The following is a 25999-nucleotide window of genomic DNA, read 5'->3' on the forward strand; positions in this document are numbered from 1 at the left end:
ATCTGTAATGATTTAGATCAGTGATGTCAAAGCTTTTAGAGACCAAATGCCAAACTACAACCCCAAAGCCACTTATTTATTGCAAAGTGCCAACTCTGCAATTAAGCCTGAATACTGAGGTTTTAGTTTAGAAAAAATTACTCATACATTAGCATCTTTTGTCTTAAAAGAAAAACAGAGTAACACAAATTCCATAGTTTCACCATCACTGATTTAGAACATGATATTTCTAGATGCACACCATAGCTCTTAACAAATATATTACCTGTGCTGAGCAATTAGATATCTAAATTATGTAAATATAGAAATATGTCATAAAACTATATAAATTTTTCAATGCCTATGTATAAACAGTATCACCAACAATGTAAATATGTAACAACTGTAACTGAAAGAAGACTAGTTAAACTTTATGCAGGTTACATTCACAAAAATATTTCTATATTTTTAGTTATATCATTCTGGTTTTGCTAATAATTGGTCCATGTGTGTGTGCGCACATGTGTATGTATGTGTCTATGTCTATACCAATTGTGAGTGGGGGTAGAAATGCGCCCACTTTTGTACATTCTATAATTACCAAGTCCGGAAGTGCTGAAGGTCTTAATTCTGTTATATACTTTGGAACTTCAAGGCTAGAATTGTGAATCAATAAATGTAGGCTATCAGAACTCTTCTTACAGAAAAAGTAATCAAATTCTTTATACTGCAGGGGCATAAATGTTGTTAGAAATGCTTTAACAAAGTCTTTTCAGGCCAATAGATCTCAAGTTGCCAATTCCATTCTTCTGCAGAACTCATAGACTTTACCTTTGATTTCTCTCTTTATGCTATAGCTTCTTATCCATTTTTAGCATGCATGTGTGCTGATGGGGCAAAGTAGTGTAATATTCAGAACACAGAATCACTATATCAGCCACTAAACTTGATTTCTAGTCTCAGACTATGCTTTTGTAATTCATGTTTTTTGTTAGTAAATGTTACCAATATATAATGTATACATTCACCTTAGAGAGAAAATATATGTACTTAACATAACTTATTTTTTTATTCCTCTTCTCTTCCCCTCCCTTCCTTCATCTCTGGATCTCGTTGGCTTTCTTCATTTTTTTGGTTCATGTTTGTAACATATAATTACATTCATTCTGGGTAGTTGGTACATGTACACAATGCATCTTAATTCTTTCCATGTCACTTCACCTCCCCCCTCCCCAGATCCTCCACCTTGGTCTTTTTCTCATTTCTTTCCTTTTGTCTGTCTTTTATTTTGATCTTTACTTTAAATTTCTCATATGAGTAAATGCACACAGTATTTAAGTGTTTGTGTCAGATTTATTTCACATAACATTATGTTTTCAAGTTACATCCATTTTCCTACAAATGACTCAAATTTATCCTTTTTCATAGCCAAGTAATATTCCTTTGTGTATAGATACCACATTTTCTTTATTCATTTTTCTGTTGATGGACATAGAGACTACTTCCAAGATTTAGCTATTATGAATTGTGCTGCTATAAACATTGCTATGCATGTATCACTGTAATATGATGTCTTTAAACTCTTTTGGAAAGATGGCTAAGAGGGGAATACCCAGGTTGCACAGAATTTCTATTTTTAGTTTTTTGAGGTATCTCCATACTGATTTATATAATTGTTCTATTAGTTTACATTTTCAGCAGCCATTCTTGTAAGAAATGTCATCACATTTCTGGAACAACTTCCTCAATCGCATTGTTTTGATATGGAAAATATATTGGCTTTATAGTGAAACAACAAGTTACAAAACTAAAACAAAACTGAGCCATAAGATGAACCTAGTAGTTCACTGAATAATGCATTAACAGTTATCTAAAGTAAGTAATTCTCAAATGTAAGCATGATGATGAAACACTGGGATATCCTGATAAGTCAAATTCCTGTGCTTGACACCCAGAGAGTGCATCAGTAAGCTTTAAGTGGATCTTTAGAAGAAGTGTATCCAACAAGCTTGAGGATGCTGTTACTGCTGTTTTTGGTGTAGCATCTTGAGGAATAAGGTTCTAATTATGCAAACACTGAACTGACATATGACATTGGAAATATTCATAGACAAATATAACTTACTGGCCTCTTTTAAATTCCCTGAACCTGGAAGGAGGGAAACATATGTACATGGTCATGGCTTCTTTTTAAACTTTTGTAATATGATATATTTTGCTCCATTTTTTCAGATGACTGTCTCTTTCACTCTCACTCTCCCTTTACTATAGTTCCCTTCATGAGAGAATGGAATAAAACAGAGTTTTTGCAATCAAGTAAGATGAGTTAGATACTCAATTAGTTTAGATTTTGCTGACATATTTATGGGTTTGTAACATAAATCTAGAGTGAATTTATTGCTACCTATCCACATTTTTTCCTCCTATCCACTGGATTGACTTACAATATGTGGAAACAGAAGCTGAGCTGTGACAAATTCTTCTAATCACTAAATATGTGACACTGGAAGCAAAATGCAAATTCTTTTCTGTGCAGAATAGAAGCAACAAGGCAATGATTACAATGTTAAAGATGCCATCAATTTATTCCTTTTGTAAAAATAGAACTTAACCCAACTCTAATATTGTTTGCCCAAATTTACAGAACTACAAAGAATGATTCTAACTCTGGGAGACTTTGCATGTTGCATGTGTTCCAGCATATCATATGTGGCTCTAGTGTACCTAAAACATCTTCTAATAAAGTCTGGCAGGTCCAAATGAAAGTGACAACCGTGTAGGAAAGTAAAGCTCCAGGATAAAATTACACCCATTCATCAATAAATTAATTTATGGAGTATTATATTTATACAAATTTATGTAGCATAATACCATGCACCAATAATTGCAATACATTTGCAGTGATTTTGTGTGCTCCTTAATTTCAAATCAATTTTAAATATTCCCTCCAAAATTATTGGTCAAACAAAAATTCAAATAAAATGGAATGAAACTACCACGATGAAAGTCAGAAATTGAAACTTAAAAAGAAAGTTAACACGAATCTGCAAAATACCAAAGTCTTATATTCATTCAGAACTGAAACTAAACTTTCTGGTGTCAAAAACATAAAGAAAAGAAACCTGATAGTGAACAAAATATAGATAATGAATCTAGCATCAGAAGACATAAAGAAAAGTATTAGAATCAGGATATTCTCAAGATGTAAAAAGAGAAAGATGAAAACAAAAATAAAGAATAGCACAATATTTGCAATAGTGTAGGTTGCACAGATGTTCAGAACAGGACTAGAAGTAAGGAAAAACAAGCAATGCACTTGTGGCATGAAATTTAGAGGCATTTATCAGTCTCGAGTGTCAGTCCTGCACTTTCCAGACCTTAAGAGTGAACATCTTTAAATTTTGGAAACTTAGCATATTAGTTTTTGTCACTGGGACACAATACTTCACACACCCACACAAACACACAGCTTAAAGGAGAAGGATTTTTTTTGACTCCTGTTTTAAGAGTTTGCAGTCCACAAGTAACTGTCTCCAAGACAGAAACATCATGGCAGAAAGGCATAGTGGAGGGCAGCTACTGAACTCATGACATCTAGGAAGCAGAGAACTAGGGAAGGGCAATAGAGGAAGAGGATATGGACCAAATGTAGTTCCCATGTCAGGTACCTCATGATCCACTTAAACACATCTGGAAATATGATTTACAAATCAAAAGAGTTTCAGCTATGAAACCTCTGTAGAGAGAGAAATAAGATGTAATGTTTCAAGTCCTATAGAATATTTTCAAGCTTGAGAAATAAAGGAAATCTTGTTATTTGTCACAACATGGATGATACTGAAAGATATTATTCGGAATGAAATAAGTCATGTATAGAAAAACAAACACTGTATTATCTCACTTTTTCATGGAGTGTAAAAGAGTTGAACTCATAGAAGCAGAGAGTAAAATGGTGGCTACCAGAGGCTGAGGGGAAGGGAAATGGGAAGATCAAAAGATACAGAATTTCAATTAGACAGGAGAAATAAATTCAAGAGATCTACTATACATATAGTGACTATAATGAATAATGTATATTTGAAAATAGGTGAGAGTAGATCCTAAGTGCTCTCATCACAAAATACAAGTGTGTGAGATAATGGGTATGTTCATTATCTCGGTTTAGCCATTCCACCATATACATCTATTTATATATTTCAAAATACTATGTTATAAGCCTTACACAATTTCTTCTAGTAAAAACATAATAATAAAATTAGCCCAAAGAAATAAGAGAAAACCATGTGATAAAGAACTGAAGTTTTCTGATAACAGCTGTAAAAATGAACTTGAAAGCTCATTCTCCAGATCAAGATGTCCAGATGTCCTAGACAGCAACGCTGCAACTTGTCTGCACTCTCCTCAGTCTATAAGTTAGAACCACCCAGCTAAGCAACTTCATGATTATTGATCCACAGAAACTGTGAGACAAGGGATTTTTTTTAACCTAGTTGTTTTAAGATGTTAGATTTGATGCTGCAGTAGATGTATAAATGATCATGATGCAGTAAGAACCCACGGAGTCAACTGTAAAACTAAACTGAGTAAATAGTTCTCTGCAAGATAAAAATTATGAATTTCATTATGCTTTCATGTTGACATAATCTACTAAGCCCCTAAAATGTTATTGTTTCCATAGAATACTCACAGCTTCAGAATATATCTATGAATAACATACACTCATATTAAAAATATACCAGGAAAAGAACTTGAAAAACTGGCAAGAGGGAACAGTTAGTATTATTTTGTAATGTTAAAAGGAAAAATTTAGTTATTATAGTCAAAGAGATTTACCCACCAGAAATAAAAATGGGGCTAGATGTTTAATTCAGTGGTGGAGCACTTACTTACTTTGCATGGAGTCTTGAATTCCATCTGCAGCACAGCAAGCAAGCAAGCAAGCAAGCAAGCAAGCAAGAAAGAAAGAAAGAAAGAAAGAAAGAAAGAAAGAAAGAAAGAAAGAAAAAGAAAGAAAGAAAGAAAGAAAAAGAAAAAGAAAGACAGAGAAAGAAAGAAAGAAAGAGAAGTGTAAGTAAAACAATACAGTCTGTTAAGGCTGTTTGATATTTCAAGGCTCCAAAATATATTCTTGAGTACTCAGAAACAAATTGGAACAAGAAAAATTTATTATTTTCAAAAATGAAAAAGGTTAAATATATAGTTTTAGTGAAATTTAATTATAATTTAACTGAAATTTGATCAGCATCCATTTTAATCACAATGTAGGATTTAATAAAGGAATAAATTTGAGTAAACATTCCAATAGTAATCAATTTATAAAAATTCAGAAAGCTACTATTAGAAATAAAGCCCTTCCACTTGATAAAATATATGTTCAAAAAACAAATAGCTAAAATAATATATAATGGTGAAAGAGCAAAAGTTTTCCCTTTAAAACTAAAACAAAGAATGTCCACTCTCCCCATTTCAGTTCAGTGTTGTACTGAAAATTGGAGGTAATACACAAAATAAATTAAAAAATAAAGCATTATATAAAAGCCTCAGATAACAGAAAGACAAGTAAAAGTAAACTGTCTGTATTTGCAGACAATAATATGATGTCTACAAAGAAAATCCTAAGAAAATAAATAAAACCTTACTATAATTTATAAATTAGTCCTGATCACAGAATAAAAGTTCCACCTATAAAATTCCTTTTATTTACATATAATAGCAACAAAATATGAACAATTAAAAATAATATAATTTTCAAGGTCAAAAACACTTAAACACTTAGAAATAGGTTTAATAAATGAAGTACAAAACATATGAATTAAGTGTGTTTCTGGACTATAGTGGTTATCACATTTGCCTGACAAGACATACGTGTTAAAAAATACAAAGTCTCCCTAAGAATAATGAAGGTCAAAATAAAGAAGATATATACAATGTTAAAAGACTAGAAAATGTAGCATAGTTATTAGATTAATATCCAAATTGGTCTTGTAGATTTAATTCAATGCTAAGGAAAATACAAATAACATTAGGTTTTCCCAAAATTGAGAAGCTTATTCCAAAATTTCTATGGAAAGGCAAAGTTGTAAGGGTCAACACCATTCTAAAAAGAAAAAGTGAAGTTGGAAGATTTATATTATTGGACTTAAAGACTTACAATTAAGTTGTAATAATTAAGGCAGTATGCTTTCATCATAAAGACAAAGATCATTTGAAAAGAGTAGACAATTTAGAAATACTCAAACATAGATGATCAATGGATTTTCAAGAAAAAAGCCAAGGTAATTCAATAAGAGGAAGATGATATTTATAACACAAGGTTTTGGAACAACAGTGTATCTGCATATAGAACAATATATTTCAGTCCTTGACTCCATACATAAAAATATAGTAAACACATAAATTTGTAAGCTCAATCCAAAAAATTCCTAAAAAACATATTGAGAAGAAATGTTTGCCAAGTTGAGTAGATCTTTCAGATTAAAAAACAAAAATACTGGCATAATAAAAAAAGTGGCCCTTATCAAAATTTAAACTTTCTTCCCAGAAAACAAAATCATTAAGAAAATAAATAAATAGGGGCTGGGGATTTAGCTCAGTGGTTCCGCTGCCTGCCTCTCAAGTGCAAGGTCCTGAGTTCGATCTCCGGTACGAAAACAAGAAAATAAATAAGCAAGCAATAAATTAGAACACAATTTTCCTACTACATAATTTGACTAAGAACTTTATCAATAACACCTATAATCGAATAAGATAATTAGCACAATATAAATCAGCCAAAACCTTCATTAAATATCTGATCAAAGCGTAAGTACAGAAGATCAAGAAGCACATGAATCTATAGTCAAAATTATGAATCATGAGGAAAATGAAAGTTTAAACAATGATATACCATTGCAACTCATTAAAATGACACAAGTTAAAAAGATTGATAATTCAGAAAGTTAGCAATGACCCAGAACAATCTGAATTTTCCAAATTATTGTTGAGAACATGAAGTGTTTAAAATCATTCTAGACAATGTTTTCCTAAAAATTTGAAGAAAATTTTATTATAAAATCTTATATAGGGCCAGGGATTTAGCTCAGTGGTTTCGCCGCCTGCTGCGCAAGCGCAAGGACCCGAATTCGATCCCCAGTACCAAAAATAAAAAATAAAAAATCAAAAATCTTATATTTATACCTGTAGATACTTACTCAAGAAAACTGAAAACATATCCATGCAAAAAGTTGCATAAAATGGTAATAATTGGTTTATTAACAGTATCCTTAAACTGAAAACATCACATGTCTATTGAGAACTAACAGATAAGAAATTGCAGTATGTTCGTGTGCTGTAAATACTACTCAACTTCAGAAAGAATAAATTACTCATGCACATGTGCATATCAGACCATTATGCTGATACAGAGAACCAAGACACTAAAAAGTATACAGTGTGTGATTCCATTTACTTGGAAGTCTAAAACTATTCAAACTAATTAAGAGAGAAATAAAATGAGTGGCTTCCTGGGGCAAGGCAGAGGTTGTCTGATTGTGAAATGCTACACGAGAACATTTTAGAACGATGGAATCTTCTATTTGGGGATATTGGAATGTTCCCTTACAGTTGTATGATTGTTTTCTGAATTTCTCAATCCTGCTTAAAATGTCTCCTTTTAATATGTATACATTTTATACCAATTAACATTAATTAGCAAAAATTAAAAGTGTTACCAGGTACTCCTTAAAACATTGATAGATACACAGAATAAATTTCATAATTAATTATTTTATTGGAAAAACCTGCCTCCATTTTACCTAATGGTATTGACTCTTTCATAACAGTGTAAATTGTTTTTTCCTCTAGGCTTGATTCATAGTTAAGAGTAGATAATGGACACAAATCAAGTTGGAATTTTTTTGAATAGTCCAAATATGAATGAGCTGATCTGATTATTAGTTTGTTAAAATCTAGTAATATGAGTGCAGTAGTTTCTAAAGAGTCTATACATTACAAAATTTGAAAGAAAAATCTGAACACACATGATTTAGTTAAAAATCAAAAGGGAATAATAATGTCATTTTAATTGAAATTTTTGAAATTCATTACAGAATATAAGGAAATGTTTCATAAATGAAAGCATGAAACCCACATACCTGATTGGATGTCTATAGAGATTATAGTCTGTTGTTTTCTTCATTAAAGATCTTTATTGAAAAAGTTAGAAAAATTCAGATTTTTTAATTCACTTTAACTGTCATGTTTTGTATTAGATTTTTCAATTTTTCAATTTGATCATGCTATATGTCTGTAACTTTGTATTCTCAGTCCTACGTCTCTCCACTTCCTTCTCCCCACCCCTAGTAACAACTGTTTTATTTTCTATCTTATACTGTATTTGCTACAAACATGGTTGGACCTGTAGGACATTATGCTAAATGACATAAGACAAATAGAAGAAAAATATTGCACAATGTAATTTGTATGTGGAATGAAAAAGAGTTAAACACATAAGTGGAGAAAGGCTAAGGGACCATACTTAGGGAAGATGATTCTAACCCTATAGCTAGCTACAGCTCAAAAGGTCAAGGGTGTACTCTGAGCTGGTATGGTGGCTCATTCCTGTAATCCCAGCATTCTCAGAGACTGAGGCATCAAGGTCACAACTTTCAGCCTCACCTAGGTGACCTAGTGACTTAGTGAGACCCTGTCTCACAATTCAAAACAAATATATTTTTTAAAGGGGCTCAAGATGTAGCAAGGCCTTGGGTTATAGCCCCAGTAAAGAAAACAAAAAAGAGTGTACAGTTACCCAACCAGAATACTCTTCTGGGAAATCTGGATGGACATTTTTAGGTTGTATCTGCGGAAAATATACTTGTAATAAAGTACCAAGACTAGAATTAGTACTATAATATGTTAAAGCTCTGTGCAAACCAAAGTTAACAAGGGTGCAAATCCTAAATACTTTTAGAGGAAAGCAGTGCTAGAAAATGAGGCTGGAGTCAATCTGCAAAAGAAAAATAGTGATAAAGCACCATGTAGTTGGAAGAAAAGGAGGCTGAGAAACAAATGGCAGCAAAAACAAGGGCCAGGGAATGAAAGAGTGAGAGTGAAAGACTGCCTGAAGATTTTCTAACTTTTGTAGATTTTGTTGAGGTCCAAATACTGGGCCTCATAGATTTCTCATCTTTAAGAATAAATCAGTTTCCCTAGTTATTTTAACTATTTTAATTGTGTTTCTGCTTATTGTAGTGATATGATTCCTAATTGGAACTAAATCAAGTATATATTTTGAATTTGCATAGGTAAATCATCTTCAGGAATATAAAGCATGCTACTCTAATGTGGGTAGTTTAAAATATATCTGTCTGTACTCGCTTTGGCAGCACATATACTAAAGCATATCTGTCTATCATTTTTCTGCTATAGCTGTAAATAAATTATCACAAATTTTGTTTCACAAAACAACATTTATTTATCTATTTTACAATTGTGGAGGTCAGAAGTCAAAATGAGTCTTATGGGATTAAGATAAAAGTTTCAGCAGAGTTGCATTCTTTCTGGAGGACCCAAGAATCTATATTTTGTTTCTTCCTGTTACTAGAGGCTGCCTATATTCTTTGGCCTTGGTAGCATCATTTCCATCCTTACCTGAATCACATCTTTTCTGATGCTTCTGTCTCCCTCTTCTGAGGACCCATATGATAACCTTGAGTTTAATAAGCCAGGACAGTCTCCTCACCTCAATATCTTTAATTTAGTTGCATCTGCTATCAGCATAAAATAGTCAAAGGCTTTGCAGATTAGGCCATATACATTTTGGAAGGATGTTATTTTTTCTGTCACACTATCCATGATAATAATATTTTGATGGCTTTATAATCCATCCTTTCACCTATATTTATATGATTAAATTTTATTTTTTGAAATTATTAGAATTAGTGACAATAGTAATAAATCTAAACTCTTAATGTTTATAAATCTTACATAACTGGCAGAAGGTAATAGAGCTTTATGTTTAATGCTTTATCTTTATAATTTCATGATGAATTTTCATAAAATCTTTGATAATTGCAGAAAGGAATGATTATTAATTAAATGTGGCCAATAGTGTGATCTTAATATGTCCTGAATTTACTTTTAAAATGCAACTTTTCTTTCTTAAGAAACTAATATTTTATTTTTAGGTGTATATTAAGAATTTCAATATAAAAGTGTATCTCTTCTCTGTAACAACTTGAAATGTATAATATGAATATTACAATTAGAGAAGAAATTGGTCATCTATAATTTGCCTTTAGTTCACTTCAGTTATCATCCTATCTAGACATCCCTATGTATTACTGGACATATTGAATAGTTCCCCTACTTCTACGTAGAAGTCCATAATGATTGAAGCTAATGTCTGCGTTTTCTTTAGTAATTTCTAATCTTTAACTATGTCTATAGTTTCCCCAGGAATTTTATAATCCTATAATATTTGTTTTTCATATTTGTAATAGTATATTGCACTACAAAAACATGAAAGAAAGGAAATATTCTCTGTCTTCTTGCTAAAGACCCACAGATATTTACTTACTGTAATGGCATTGGTAGCTCAAGATATTGGCCAACTTAAAAAATTTAAATAATAGCTTTATTGAAATAAAATTTGCATATAATACAATTTAAAAAACTTAAAGTGTATGATTCAGTAGATTTTAGCATATTGACAGAATTTTACAACCATGACCACAATCAAATTTAGATCATTTTTGTTATCCCCAAACAAAACACTATCTAGTAGTTGCTGTCTTCTTATCTTTCCCCCAGAAATCTAGGCAACCACTGAACTACTCTCTATCTTCATAGATTTTTCTATTCCGAAAATTTATTTTATTTTTTTAATTCAAAAGATTAGCCAACTTATAAGAGCAACTCTAACACTCCATTTATTTTAAATATATGCCACTTTGAGGGAACATGAAGCATACATAGATGATAGCTAGATAACAGATAGGATATAGTGTGTGTGTGTGTGTGTGTGTGTGTGTGTGTGTATATATATATATATGTAGTTAAAATTCCTTAAGTACAGTATATTCATTTCACCAAATGAATTCAGAATAATAGAGGATTATGGGTCAATAAGGAATGTATTAATCACTTCTTGGCCTTTTGGCTAAGATCAAGTATAGGAATGTATTAAAATCTCATTTGAAACTAAAAGACATATTCTGAAGGTGGCAGAAAATTTAATGATTTGCCTTTGAAATTAATTGGTACTGCTTTTTAGTAGTTCGAAGTACAATATGAATCATAATTGAAAGAAAAATTAGAAGTTGAAATATATTTCTTTACCAGAAAATGAGAAATATGATGAAAATAGAGGAAAGATGCCCTGCTTCAAGTTATATTTAGACAAATAAATGCACTTACATTTTTCGCATTTTCTCCAATTTCTAGTTTTGTTTTCATATGTACTTCCACAGTCTTCTTTGATGTGATATATATATGTAATATATATATATATATATATACACACACACAATGAAAAATACATAGAAAGAATATCAGTTTTAGTAATGAAGCTAAGGGCAAGGTCTAGCAGACACGGGCTGGTTTAATCCTGTTTCCTACATGTAAGCACAGAAGAATCTCTCTACAGAAAATAAGAGAAATTCAAGACCATAGGGAGCTGATGAAAAACTGTGGCGCTTGCTCTAAGGAATGATGTAAGCAATTTTTTGCAGCATGACCCAAGAAACAAAATGACATTGATGGACCACAGTGACTTTATTACTTCCTGGGCAATATCCCAAATTTAATCCTACTCATAAAAATATAGTAAACACGTCATAGGTGTCTGTGCCACGTCTCGTCAGTCTACCACTGGTCACAGCTACAGCTGTGGTACACAGTACTTTGCACTTTCCCAAGTACCAATTCAAAGGCAAAATAGTTTCTCTGTTTTTCTGCCTCAAGGCTTCTATCTGCTGGCAGGTCCAGTCAAGGGTTTTAATGCCCTTGAAGAAAAGCTTGTTTTCGTAGTAAAATACTCTAGCTTTCTGTTCTTTGGGAGAAGCCAGTTCCATAGTGCATTCTGTGTAATTACCCATAGGGTTCACAGGCAGACCAAACCTATCTTTCTACAGGAAACCCAGATTTTTGCTAGTTTTTCTCCTTCCCAATGTGACACTCCTTGTTTTGTCTTTTGTCTTTATGTGGGTAATCAAATAAATCTTCTGTTTTTGAAAAAAAAAACAAATAAAAAAACAAGACACAGATTCAGTTTTATCCATACAGCTCTACTGTTTACAAAACTGTTTTTGTTTTTTTTTTAATTCACAAGTGCCCTTTGAGATGGAGGCTAGGAAATAAGAAACAGAATTGTCAACTTCATTTTACTGATGAGTAAAAAGCTTTAGCTACTCTGAATGATTTCCCCCAAATCACGCAGCTAATAAATGACAAAGTTTTCTTTGATGTGCTAAATAGGATTTTGACAACACAAAAAAAGAATGAATTGTTCCCCAAAGGAGATCCATGTGCATTAATTTCATGTATAACCCCAATTTAATATGTCAACTCTTGCTAGCTTGTACCATCTTAGCTAAACCTCATTAATGTGGATTCTATTCATTTATACTTTGTGATTACTTGGAAAATGAAGGACTGAAATTTATTTTCTCTGTAAAAGTATTAGCTAAGAGAGCATATTTTTTAATAGAACCAAATAATTTCCTCAATTACCACTTTGGGTTTTCTATAAATATCATTCTTTAATGTCTTATGATAGCCAATAAGGACAAAACACATTAAGCACAATGAGTCTTAGAAAGTTTTATTATTCCTCAAATGCCCTTCAGCATCATAGAATTAAATTCTGTCTCATCTCAAATTACATTTAGAGAAAGAAATGTTCTCACATTTTTTAATTTTTAATTTTTATTTGATATACACTTTTATATCAATAACTATATGGAAAACACCTTTCTAAATATTATACAAATATTGAAACTTCTAAATCTTAAAAAATAAACTCTGAGGGTTTTACAGATGAGAAAACAGGCACATGGCGATTAAGTGGTTTTACTAGTGTTACATGGTTGGCACATGGTTAAGTCCAGAATCAAACTCAGGGAACACCTCTGAAGTTAAAATTCAGTGATGTCATTCACTAATAGCTCCTTGAAAATCTTTAAATATAACCTCATTCAATCACCGTAACAACCTCTATACCATAATAAACGGTCAATAGTACGAAAGGGTAATGAGGAGAGATTTAAAGTGTGCTTTTCCAGGATACTTTCCTTCTGATTCTATATAAAGAATTAAATTATTAAGATCTCAGAAACTCTAAATGCCTTCATGCACTTCTTTTGCCTCTTTAAAATCTATGGCCCAACTTTAAAAATATTGTTGATGACAGTTTTATTTCTGTTTGGTATTTACTTGTTTTGTTTCTTTTTCAAAAATAAATTTTTGTATATTTAAGGGATACATTATATTATGAGAGACATACAGTAAAATGGTTGCTACTGCATAACAAATTAACTTATCTATCATCTCACATAGTTACCCACATTTTTCAGTGCCAAGAACAGCTACAAAATATGACATTTTGCAAATTTTCATGTTATCTTTTTGGTGAGGTCATGTATCTTTCTCATTTTAGTAAATGTACTTCCAAATTTATTATGATAAGGAAACTTCATGAATAAGAGAAGCTTTTGTAGCAACAAAGAGAATCAAAAAGAACTACAGGGCTTTGAAGTAATTGTTCTTCTGAAAGTTGCATCACAGAGAGAAAGCCAGGCGATTCCAAAGTCATTTGGCCATCCAAATAGGCCAACTCACAGTTTGTCAAATTCTGCATCAAGGTTGTTTGGATACAGCCAATCAGGGAGATTATTTTACAGTTATTTGTTGTGCTGAGCCCAGGATAACTGTCAACCTGTGAAAAGGAGTTATTTTCCAGACAAACTTCCCTTATTCCAAAATGCTTTTGTGTATTTTTTTAACACTTCAGTATTCTTTTGTTTGTTGGTTGTTTTTGTTTTGAGAAAGGGATTCGCTATGTATTCCAGGCTGGCATTGAACTCTTTATGTAGACCAAGCTGGCCTTGTACTCCTGGCAATCCTCCAGTTTCAGCCTCCTGAGTGCTGGGATTACATCATGCACCAACATGCCGGGGTACTTCAGTGTTAACATGCACAAAGTTTTTACTGAAGCATTTAGATTTAAAAAAAATAAATTATCCAGTCCTTTTTTGTTGCAATAAAAGTTTTTCTCTATGTTCTTTTTAAGAATAAAAATTTTCTTTCCTCCTAAAATATTCTTGCTTGTTTTCCTAAGCTTGAATGACATTCTTCTACATTTAAGCTGAATGAAAATAATTGGATTGTACTATATTAAAACCACTAGAATACCACTTACTTCCCTAGAGCATTACTTAATGAAGGATTCCCCACATTTTTGAAAAATATTAACATACTGAATGGAATATCTAGCTTACAAAGGAGTTATACTTTACTTACTGGGATTTACTTAGGAAATACTATAAAGACTAAAGTCTCCAATATGAAACAAATATTTAATGGTACAGTAACATTTATTTTATTGATTTAACTTTGACAAACTTTTATAATCCTATGCATTGTATTGCCTAATTTTCTTACTTGGGTTGTAACATCACAATAATAAGGATGTGACAAAAATAATAAAGTGTAGTTCTTTATGTTACATCTAATGGAGCAGAAAACCAGAGAGTTTATGTAATTGTTTTTCCTTGCTTTCAATCAAGTACTCTGTCAAATAAATATCTTCCACTGATCATGTTGTAGTATTTCTCTTTAGACTTAAGTTTGAAAAAAATATGTATTTTTAAGTATACATAAATAAAACATTGACAAATAATAATGAGGAGAATAAATATTAGTGTCACAGTTTTGTATTTGACTTGTTAAGAAAACAATGGCCAATTTATTTATTTTAAATCCTGGAACTCAAGAAACTTTTCCAGAAGTGTATCAGAATTTGATAACGATTTTTACAATATGGTTCTCTTATGGGAAGCATGTATACTTCTACTACATTTTCCATTATAGAAATTATCTGGATATATATGTATTCAAAGTTCATGTGGAGGCAATTTATAAACGACCGCATATTTGTTTTTTTTTCCAGAGGGGTAACATAAAGTCAACATATAGCAAAACAAATTAGAGATTTAAAAAAGTTCTGTAAAAGAAAGAAAATATGTTCTTGGTGAAAACCAAAGTAATATAAAGTACTCACAGGTATAGTGTAAGACTGCAATTTAAATGGCAGTGAACTGCTTTAAGAGAGTCACAAAGTCATAGTATAAAAACAATTCAGAGCATGGGGAGATGGTGCCTCAGAAAATACATATAGAATCCCAACTTCTCTGACTAAAAATGTATATATTAGTCTGTCAGAGCCTAGTGTCATTAAGTACCATTAAGTTGATTGACTTAGAAGAATTAGCCTTTGTGACTCTAATATATATATGATGACCTAAAGATTGATGTAATATGAAACCAAGAAAGTATAGATATTACTGTGATTAATTCACCAAGATAAAGACATTTCATGAGGCATTTTTGAATTCTATCCAGCTAGCTTTCTGCATGGATAATGAAATCTCTTCAACTACTTTACTTCTAGGTTTTTAGAACAAACAGTTTATTCTACTTTTTAGTATGCTTTATTTCATATAAACATAACTAATTCATAAGTATATCATCAGCATATTTATCACTATGAGTTTATGCTTATAATTGTGTAAAGTAACCTACATTAGTGTATGGCACTGTGCAATTTTGATCTGAAGACTGCTTTGGACTTTGGACTTTGGCTTTGGACAGCTATTTTTTGGTGAAGATTTCTAGTTTTGAGATTCTAGTATCTTGAAGTTTCAAGTGAACTGTGTTAAAATGAATTAAAATGGAGACATTGTTGGAAATCTCCTGAAAGGGAAAAACCAGTTAGCCCAGATAAATGAAATTTAACCAATATTTTTTCTTGTAAACGTCATTGCTAATCATAAATGATGTGAAAATTGTCTTCTAAAATTAGTATGAGATGTGTGCTTTCAACCCATTCTCTGTTGTCTTAAAACCACATAATACTAGCTAACCAGTCATTCTAAAGATTCAACAGCTTCCTCCTTTAAAGATACAACAGTTTCCTCCTTTTCACTTTTTAAGGCAGACTACAAACTCTCCCTTGGTTTTTTCTCTTAATATTTTTGATTTAAGAAATCCAGGCTCATGACCATTTCCTTTGTATTCACAATAAACGTGTGTGTGGGTATGCTGGAGCTTGAATTCTGTCCTTAGAGCATGCTAAACTTGCCATTAGTCACTGAGCTGTACCCCCAGCTCCTGTTGTTGGGTAGTCTGCTTCTAAAAGTGGCTCACCAACTAAATGTTACTGGGTTCTGGGTTGCTCGTCTCTCCTTCTGCAGTTAGATTCCAGGTTCTTCTCATCTCAAATAAAGAACTGAACGAAACAAGCAGAATAGTATTGCCAAAGTTTATATGAGAAAGCAAAAGTGAAGAGTCAGGGAGGAACTGGCTCTGGAGAGCTAGCTTTGGCTGAATAAAGAGCAAAAGAGGGTAAAAAATGAATAAAAGTACAAACTGTGTCTGGGAAACACAGTGTAGGCTATCCTGGAAAGTTATGATAGTAAGCTCTTCACAGTATCTGTGTGTCTTTTTATGCTGTCCAAATCTCAAGGAAACCCTTAAGGACTTCTGTATATGGGTCCCAGAGGTGGTGCTTCCATCCCAAACCTCTTGCTGGTCTAGGCCATCCTATTGAAACCCTGCTGAGTTCTCTCAAGAAGCTCAAGCACAGGGCTTTGAGAACTGTTCTGCCCACTAGTCCAGGATCTTGTAATTGATAGGTCAGGCCTACTACCAAAGCCAGCTTTGCCATGCCCTAATATCCGATGTCACTTCCACAATTAACTGCTAGAATTTTTAATTTTATCCAAGTTTATTTTTGACACCCCAGATGTTATCCTTGGTTTGTGGAAAAGGGTCTTATAAGTGGGTTTAAAAGATTTTTAGATATGTCATAACTAAACCTCCTTTGTAGGTAAGAAAGAAAAAATATACACAGAAAAATTAACACATTCTATTAAAACCGTGAATTTTTGTAGTAATGTTTAATGACTAATTAAGGGTTTATGTATGTTTTTGTTGTAAAATTAAATTTGCTCCCAAAGTAATGGAAGCATGCGTATTTTATATTCTGCAATATATTTGAGAAAACTTATCTTGTTGCCAAATACTTCTAAATATACAATAAAATATATTGTTCATATAGTTGAATCATCACTAAATAAACTCTATGGCCTCTCTTTTCCAGTGGAACTTTCTGTGGTGATGAAAATGTTTATAGAGAACACAATTATCACCAATAAGGTTGTTCATAGCCATGTTCAGATACTGAATACCTGGAGTGTGGGAGGTGTACCAAAACACCTTATTTAAAATTTTATTTTAATTAATTTAAATATAATCACAGATCCCCAACTTCTATGATAGTAAACAGCAAATATACAGTAGATACAGAGAAATTAGAAGTCCATCTTATAAATACTGATTAATTCAAAGATTAAAATGAGTGAATTAGAGCAAGGATACATTTATAAATATTTAAGTGAAATCTTTTTGCATGTCAAAATATATTTCAATAATTTAATTGAAGCTTAGAATTTAATATTATAAGGTCATAGTTTATTTTCCTCCTGTATTTTGAAAGGGGGTCATTTATTACTTCATACATTGTTATATAATAATTTTATATTATTATGTGTATCTGCCCACCAAAATTACACTTTAAGATACATTAGTTTTCCTGATTTATTTATAGGGTATACTATTTTGTTTTGGAAATCTAAAAAAACTTCTAGTGATCACGAACTAAATGAAATAAATGGATTCTAGTTTGTTTAAGATCACAATAAATAATACACAGAGTGTAATGGTTCATATTAAATTCCAAGGTATGTATTTATGTATTACAAACTCTAGCCATTTTTACAAATATTTGGTTTTCATAGACTTTAAATTATGGCATTATGAAAATAAAGAGAATGAGAAGAGATAGGGAGGAAACAAGAAATTGTATGTGGCTGGGGATTTAGCTCAGTGGTTCTGTCACCTGCCTCGTAGGATGAAGGTTCTGATTTCAAACTCCAGTACAAAAAAAGAAAAAGAAAGAAATTGTATGTGTTTATTTCTCCTGCTTGTTTTTTCCTCCTAATAAGGTAAAGCAGATACTGGGGGGGGGTGAGCTAAACTAGAAAAAAATGACTGTAGTGGTATATACAATACTAAATTGTTTGACCCTGAAATTTCTCAGCATATCATGGCTTTAACTTGGAAGTCGACTTATTACTTACTATGAGAGCCATGACAAAAAGGAAAGACACAGATGCAATGTCTATACAGCATTCATTGGCATCACTCAGTCTTGATATTTGGTTTTCATAAGGCTACTCAAGTTGAGTGTGACGAATTGTCAGCAAACATTACCTGGTCATGAAGGAAAAGTTTGTCATAAACTATGTCCAGTTCTTAAAGGTGTACATTAGCAATCCATAGTTAAATGTGGGATCCTATAAACCAATTTAGGAGCTTGAAAAAATGAGAAGGGAAAGAAAAACAGGCTGTCTACCTAATCCTACTCATTGGAGAGTATCTTAGGAATCCCCAAAATCTTTTCTAAAGTAGAAATAAAGTTTAAATTATACATTTTTGTCTACGAAAATGAATCAGTGAAATGGTAACTGTATGAGACTTTATCATTTTTTAATCCTTTTGTCATTCAAGATATATTAAGCATGTTCTAAGAATGGGGCACTGTGAAGTTATGGCTTAGCAAAGGACAGTCATTAAGAAAAGAAATACAAAATAAATCTATAATTACAAACTGTGATAAGTATTTTCAAAGAATGCATAAAGATATAGTTTCATTTAAACAGTTCAAGATTATTAAAAATCATAACAACACTTTACCCCATAAGTTTATACAACTGTAATTTGTCAATGTGAATTTTAAAATAAAATTTTTTAAACAAAAAAATAAAATTTTAAATACAACTGGAGAGAATGTCAACCAGAATATAGATAAGACCTGGGGGCTAAGCAAAGGCCATTTTTTGAAAGTTACTATTAGTGGGAAATCTGAAAAATGAGAAGAGGTTATTCTGGAGAACAGAGAAAGGAATAGAACCATTCCAGAGAGAAAAAGAAGCAATTTGATAACAACAATTCAAAAGTATTATGTACATATTTTACATTACAGGACACTGATAATTATTTTAAGGAATGGAAGTCATTAGTTTTCTCAAATTTGCTTTTATTATTAAACTTTCATATTAACTTTTAAACTATTTTCATAATATTATAGACAGATAAATTAGATAGAAATTAATATACAGTCAGAAGGGGATTGTGCTGACAAGTCAACAGAAAAAAAATAAAGACATCACACTTGTCACTGGAGATGCATCTGAAGAAGACCAGGTCTCAAGATATAGATGCAATGACAAGGCTTATGTGTCTCCCCTAAGGGATAAACAGTAACTTGGAATTATACTGTAATTAGCATCACCTGGTCTAGGAAGTCCAGCTAGGCATTAGCCACCCAGGTGGGTGACCAGAGGATCAGACCCAACCCTTTTGAAAAATGCCTTTGTTCTTTCCATGTATCCTTGCTATGTGACCCACTTCCTTATTGGACCAATACCAGCTAAGCAGCTATACTTGTAATTCTATAGGTTGATGACAGTTTGACCTATGTAGTATCCACTTTGTGACTTCATATATGTATAATTTACTCCTGACAAAGAGCCTCAGTGGCAACCTACTTCCAGGACCCCTCCTGTATCTCAGGAGCTATTTCTATCCCCCAATAAACCTGTCCTACTCTTAAACTCCTTTATCCTTTGGAATTCATTCTTCAATTTCAGGGGATAGGAACTCATGATATTTGACATCTAGCCAATTCAGAGCTATATTTCTCCTATATCGATAACATTTTCAAGACTTGGAGGCATTTTATTATAAGATTTTAGTTCCATCGTTTGTTCAATTTTCTCTTTTAATTGTATCTTGTCATTTGATTAGTAGAAGATTTTCCTAGCTATGAGTTTAAAAGGTGTACAGACTTTTAGAGTTAAATGTCTACTTATTTGAACTGATTCATAGTACAGAACCCATCTGATAGAATCATTCTAATTCTATCTGAAAAATTAGAGAAAAAAATAGTTCTTCTATATCAGAGGAGGCCTCGTCTTTGTGGATCATCTTCTTGTTTTTACAAAAAGTTTTTCCATTAGATGAAATTTTCTCAAAAACATTTTAGCTTTCATGACATAAAAGTGTTTACTTTGATGTAGTATATAATAGGAGGCACTTTGGCCTTGCACAGCACTTTTTAACCAGTTTTCTCTAAGTGGCATTTTCTTTTGTTGCTAGGTGGCAGATTTGTAGCAGAGTGACACTCAGAAATCATTATAATAGCAGCAATAGTTCATGCAGTTGTTGAAGAGTATTCTCTGTTCAAGGATTTCAAAATATGTTTCTAATGGTAAATTACCTCTACAATATTCTTTTTTAAGTATAAAAAAGTACAGAGAGTTATACTTTACCAAGGTCTGCTACTGGTTTTCTTAGTCAACACATTTGTTGGCTATCTACTAAATTCCTAACACATTGCTAGACTCAGTGAAGAATTATATAAAAAAAAAATAGGCAAGGTCCCTGAAGTCAGTTGTTTTTTGATTTAATGAGGGAGAAAAAGAAACTAAAGAAAATTGTGCATTTGTGAAAACATTTATAGAGCAATTATAGTTGTTCCCACTAAGTACTTGAATCTTTGCATTGGTAAGGAAGGCTAGAGAAACAAGTTTCATTGTATAATTAGGATCATTGACCTTGGGAAAGTTTTTAATGAGTCGGGCAGATGATTTGGTACTGGGAAGTCGAGATGACATTCTGGGCAGATTAAATGGCATATTTAGTGATGTAGAGGCCAAAGAGGGCACAATTTTTATGGATGTTGACCTGCACTTTTGCCCCCTACAACAAAGATGTAGAAAGTACAAAATCAAGTGAAAAAAAGATGCTCTTTAGTAAAAGGAAGGGCTTTTGGCTACAGAAATAAGTGGAGTAATTATATGTGAAAAAGACCAAAATGACAGCAAGGTAAATTTCTTAATACACTATGAGTCAAAATTGGATGATGGAAATACAAGGACAAATATAGAGGAGAAGACATGAGGAAGGAGCTTTTTATAATACTTTATACATTGAGCATTACTGGGCATGGGAAATGAAATCTTTAGAGAAGAATGTTAGGATCATAGTCATATAAAAAACCTGAAGATCCAGTCCCACTCTTCACCAAATTATAAATGTAGGAATGAAATATTGGTGTATTTACTATTGTATCAATTAGGAGATATTTCTATGACGCCAAGATAGGAAATATAAAATTTTAATATATATAGATTCATTGATTATATTTAATAGAATCATATAGTTTCCAGAAATTTTACTGAGATATAATTATCTTTGCCTTTGTCCTTCTCTCTTGTCTCATCTTTTGCTCTGTGAATCACTTGGTCGATATTAGACTGAAAGGAAAATTTTAAATTCTAACAAAGCAGGAATTTCCATTATAAACTGTCTTTAAACTTATAATTACAGTAGTATGATCTCATTTACAAACCATTCATTTATTAACTCAAACAATTCTCATGACATAACCTATGGTATGTACTATTTTATTACATTTGCAAAAACATCAATTTATTATTTAATATTATTTAGCTTCTCCATAAAAAATCAAAGACATCTTTTAATCAAAACATATATGATAATGTAATAAAACACCAAATCTACTCTAGAAAATAGAAAGGCTATTTATATTGAGGTAGCTCATCTATAAAGATGTCTACAATAAATCACACTTGCCGGTATCCACGTTCTTTTGCAGTCTTTCACCCTAAATCAGGACTGAATAGGTGACTTGCTTTCTGCTAATAAAATTCAGTTGAAGTAGTGTTTCCCACATTGTGGACCTTGGTCAATGTAGGTTAAGCTTCATTAGATCAACTTGATTGTCTTGGGAGCTGCTAAGGGGATAAAGAAAGCACACTTGTGAGGATGTCTGGGTCAGTCATGGAGGTATAACCTTGGGACCTAAAACTACTCCCTTGTCCCTTCTCTGACACTGTTCCCCAGCTCTTCTTTCTAGCCACCATAAACTAAGCATCTCTGCATTTCTGCCATGATATTTCTGCCTTGGAGCCAGCTAATCATGGATGGAATACCCTGAGAACATGACACAAATTAAACCTTTCCTTTTTAAATTTTGGGTGTCAGATATTGTGCCTTAGCAACAGAAAAGCTGCAACTATACTGAATATGGTGGTACCTCCGTATAAGAACTCAATTTTCTCTATGATTCTGGTCACAAATCAAACTGAATGAGAACCAAATCAAATTTCTCCACAAGGTCAACATTGAACCTAACCACTGAATTTGATTCGGTTCTTGTTTAACTCGGTTACCAGAATTGTGGAAAGAATCAAGTTCATGAACTGATACCACTCAGAGAATTAGAATGCTAATATAAATATGAACAGTAAAGGCCAGACTCAGGAGATACCAGTTTAGAATAAGTATTCCATTAGCAATTGAACTATACTTTGTTTTATACTCCTGCAGAAATTTTTCTACATTTTACCCATGACCTGAGATTTGATGGAAAACTGAGATTAAGGGCAGTTGACTAATTGATCTGGTGGAGGATATTTCAAGGGAGCCCAGTATTCAGGCTGTGGGATGCATAATGCCACATTTGTAATGCCAGATTTGTAATAAAAATTAGGGCAAAAAGTAGAGCATAAGCATTTGGAAAACTTAAAATTTGGCCCAGAAGGAATCATGTGTAAAGTTGGGGCCAAAAGAACTATGGTTGCTGAAGAGATTAGTGCCATTTAAAAGAAGCCAAATACTTTGTACAGAGGGCTTCTTAGAAATTAGCAAGACCACACCCATCACAGCCTCCTGGGTATAAAAGTGTCCGCTTCTCATTGAGAAGAGAGGCACTGGGACCCCTGCTCAAAAAGGCCACCTAGGGAATTATCTACTTAGGATTCATTTCACTATGCCCCTCCATCCAAAGAACCAACTGAACATGGACTGAATCTCCATAACCATCAGCCAAATTAAACCTCTCCTTTAAATTGTGCATGTCAAGTATTGTTTTTCCATGATGGGAAATCTGACTAATAAAGTCAGAAAAGTCTGTGGCTTCCTCCTAGCTCCTTTGTTCTAGGTGACACCATCAGTCATTAAGAAGTCCCACTATCCAGTGACTAGTATGTTGTAAGGAAGCTGTGTGTTGAGAGTTGAGAGAGTAGAGATGTATTAGAGTTGCCCAAGTGGAGTCAGTTTTAGTAGCTATGTTGTCAGGCCTATCATTGAAGAAGGTGTCTTTGATATTTAACCCAACTGAACTGTCAGGTGGCTCCAATCCAACCTCCCTCTGACCTCAACTGCATGAGAAATCTGACATAAAAACTGGAGGAGCTCATTTAATTGATAGAATATTGGAAAATCATGTTGATGCCACTAAGTTTTGGGGTGGTTTGCTTTGCAGCAAGAGGTACCTGCAGCATACATGAAACATAAAAGTCAAGTTAATTGTTGTAAATTTCAACATTGTCTTCTACTGGTCAAAACAAAAAGCAGTGTAGTCAATTAGTTATCATTAAATAGTTATTATTGAAAAGAGTGGATTGCAAATTCTTCATTTTTATAAAGAAAAGTTACATGAGAATGAAAGTAATATTTTAATTTATTTCTAAACCTTCTTACCATGGTACAGTTTGGTGTTTTTAATAGTAAATTTGGATAGTAAAAGTTATACTTCTGCAGGACAATAGGCCACATATACCCAAAAGTAACAAGTATATATTATGGAACAGATTTGTGCTTAGCAGAAATCTAAACAAAACATCAAGATTAAAAGATATATCAGATAGATCAGATGAGTTTCTGAAAGTTACCAATAAATGGTATGATCGATGGGATTCAGATATCAGAATCAAACTCCCTGGTGGCCTAGTAGTGGTTAGGATTTGGCACTGTCAGATATCAGAATCAGGCCTCCATCATAGCTTCTTTTTTGTTCATAGTAGGAAAATTACTACCTTCTTCAATTCTTTTTTTTTTTTTTTCTTTTTGGTACAGGGGATCTAACTTGGGTCCTTGCACTTGCGCAGCAGGCGGTGAAACCACTGAGCTAAATCCCTGGCCCCCTTCTTCAATTCTTATAAGAAATTTATTTGTTTATTTCAGATTCAAAATATTTACATGATATGTCTAAAAGTGTCTCTCACCAAATTTTCGTGGTAACCAGGTAGATTATTTCATCTGCACATTCAAGACTCTACTGTGCTCAGAGCAGTGTTTTATGTATTATATGTTATTACTGTTTCCTTATTTTCTTATCTTCCCTTTAAGACCACTAAGAAGCTGAGAACACCTCCACCAAGGTTTCTTCATAATATTTACAGAATTTTTATCTTTTTTTCTCTGATCTACTTTTGAAAGTTTATCATTGAAATTATTGATTTGATTTTCTGCATTGTCAAATATACTTTGTACTAGTGACTCCCCAGAACAAAATAAAATTTTTAATTCAGCTATTACCTTTTCAATGTTTTTATTATCTTATTGCTACTCAAATCTATTCAATTGTTCTTTCAAGTCAGTCACCACATTTTCATCTTTATGTCTTTTCAGTCACCCTTCCTTTGATTTGAGTCAGTAGGTTTTAAATTTCACTGAATTCTAATTATACATTCTCTGAAAATATGATTTTGCTTTCTACTACTTTCTACTACTAAGTTGTACATTTCTTCTACAAGTTTAGTTCAGTGATTTTATTTTTCATTAAAAATCTTCCTGTATTAATTATCAACAAGTAATTTTTTACCTAGAAGGAGGATGCTCATTAGACTCATGATTTCACTAAATCTTGTTTGTGTATTCCATATATACTATTTTTTCTTTATTTCTCTGAAATCTTGTGTTAGAATTAGTACATGGAAACTTCACTTCCAAGAATGCATTACTTACCTGGTATTTACTCTCTTAGTATCCTCCTACTTCCTATCTGTCATACTACCTACCCATGCCACGTTCCTTCAGCAAGAAAAGATAATTATTAATATCACAGTCAGAAAGAACAGAACATACAAAGTTAGAAGTTCATAAAAAGCCATGTGACTATGGGTAGTTTAGTAATACTAGAAATATGGAATTAAGGAATATTACTGTAAAACTGGACTGAAATGAGACAATATAGGGTCACTCATTTTTTATTTTAAAAAGTTTATAATCCTAGCTACATGGAGCCTGAGACAGGGGGATAAATGAGTCCCTATCTCAAAATAAAAAATAAAAAGGACCGGAGATATACCTCAGTGTAATGATTCCGAGTTCATCTCCCAGTTCTTCAAAAAATAAAATAAATGAAATAAAATTTTGGTATATACCCCATATGACAGGAGATCAGACCAAATCTCTAATCTCAAAGTCAGAATAAATAAAAATGGTAGTACTGTTAGATATGAGAATGATCTGGGGGCAGGAAAAATTTTATGTAATAATGTATTAAGAATTCTGTTAAAACTTCCATATCAATGAAAGAAAAATGAACACTTTTCTTAGCCCATGGAGCACATCTGTCCAAATATGGGCGATATTAAACATGTATTCTGTTTATCTGCTTCTACATTATAATTCCCCTCAATAGTGACTTCAAACAAGAATTAGGGCAGTGTTTGATGAGGAAGTTTTGTTCTCAACTGAAGAACTATCAACTGAGAAGATATGACTAAAGACAGGAAGATCTACAATCAAGATGGCTCAGTTAAAAAAGTAGCAAGTTGGTGTAAATGTTGCCTGAGAATTCAACCAGAGCTGAGCCTGATGTCCTTCA

The sequence above is a fragment of the Heterocephalus glaber genome, unplaced genomic scaffold (genome assembly GCF_053883595.1).
Source record: "Heterocephalus glaber isolate CG9 unplaced genomic scaffold, H.glaber_assembly_v1.0 deba00001547, whole genome shotgun sequence".
Classification (NCBI taxonomy): Eukaryota; Metazoa; Chordata; class Mammalia; order Rodentia; family Bathyergidae; genus Heterocephalus; species Heterocephalus glaber.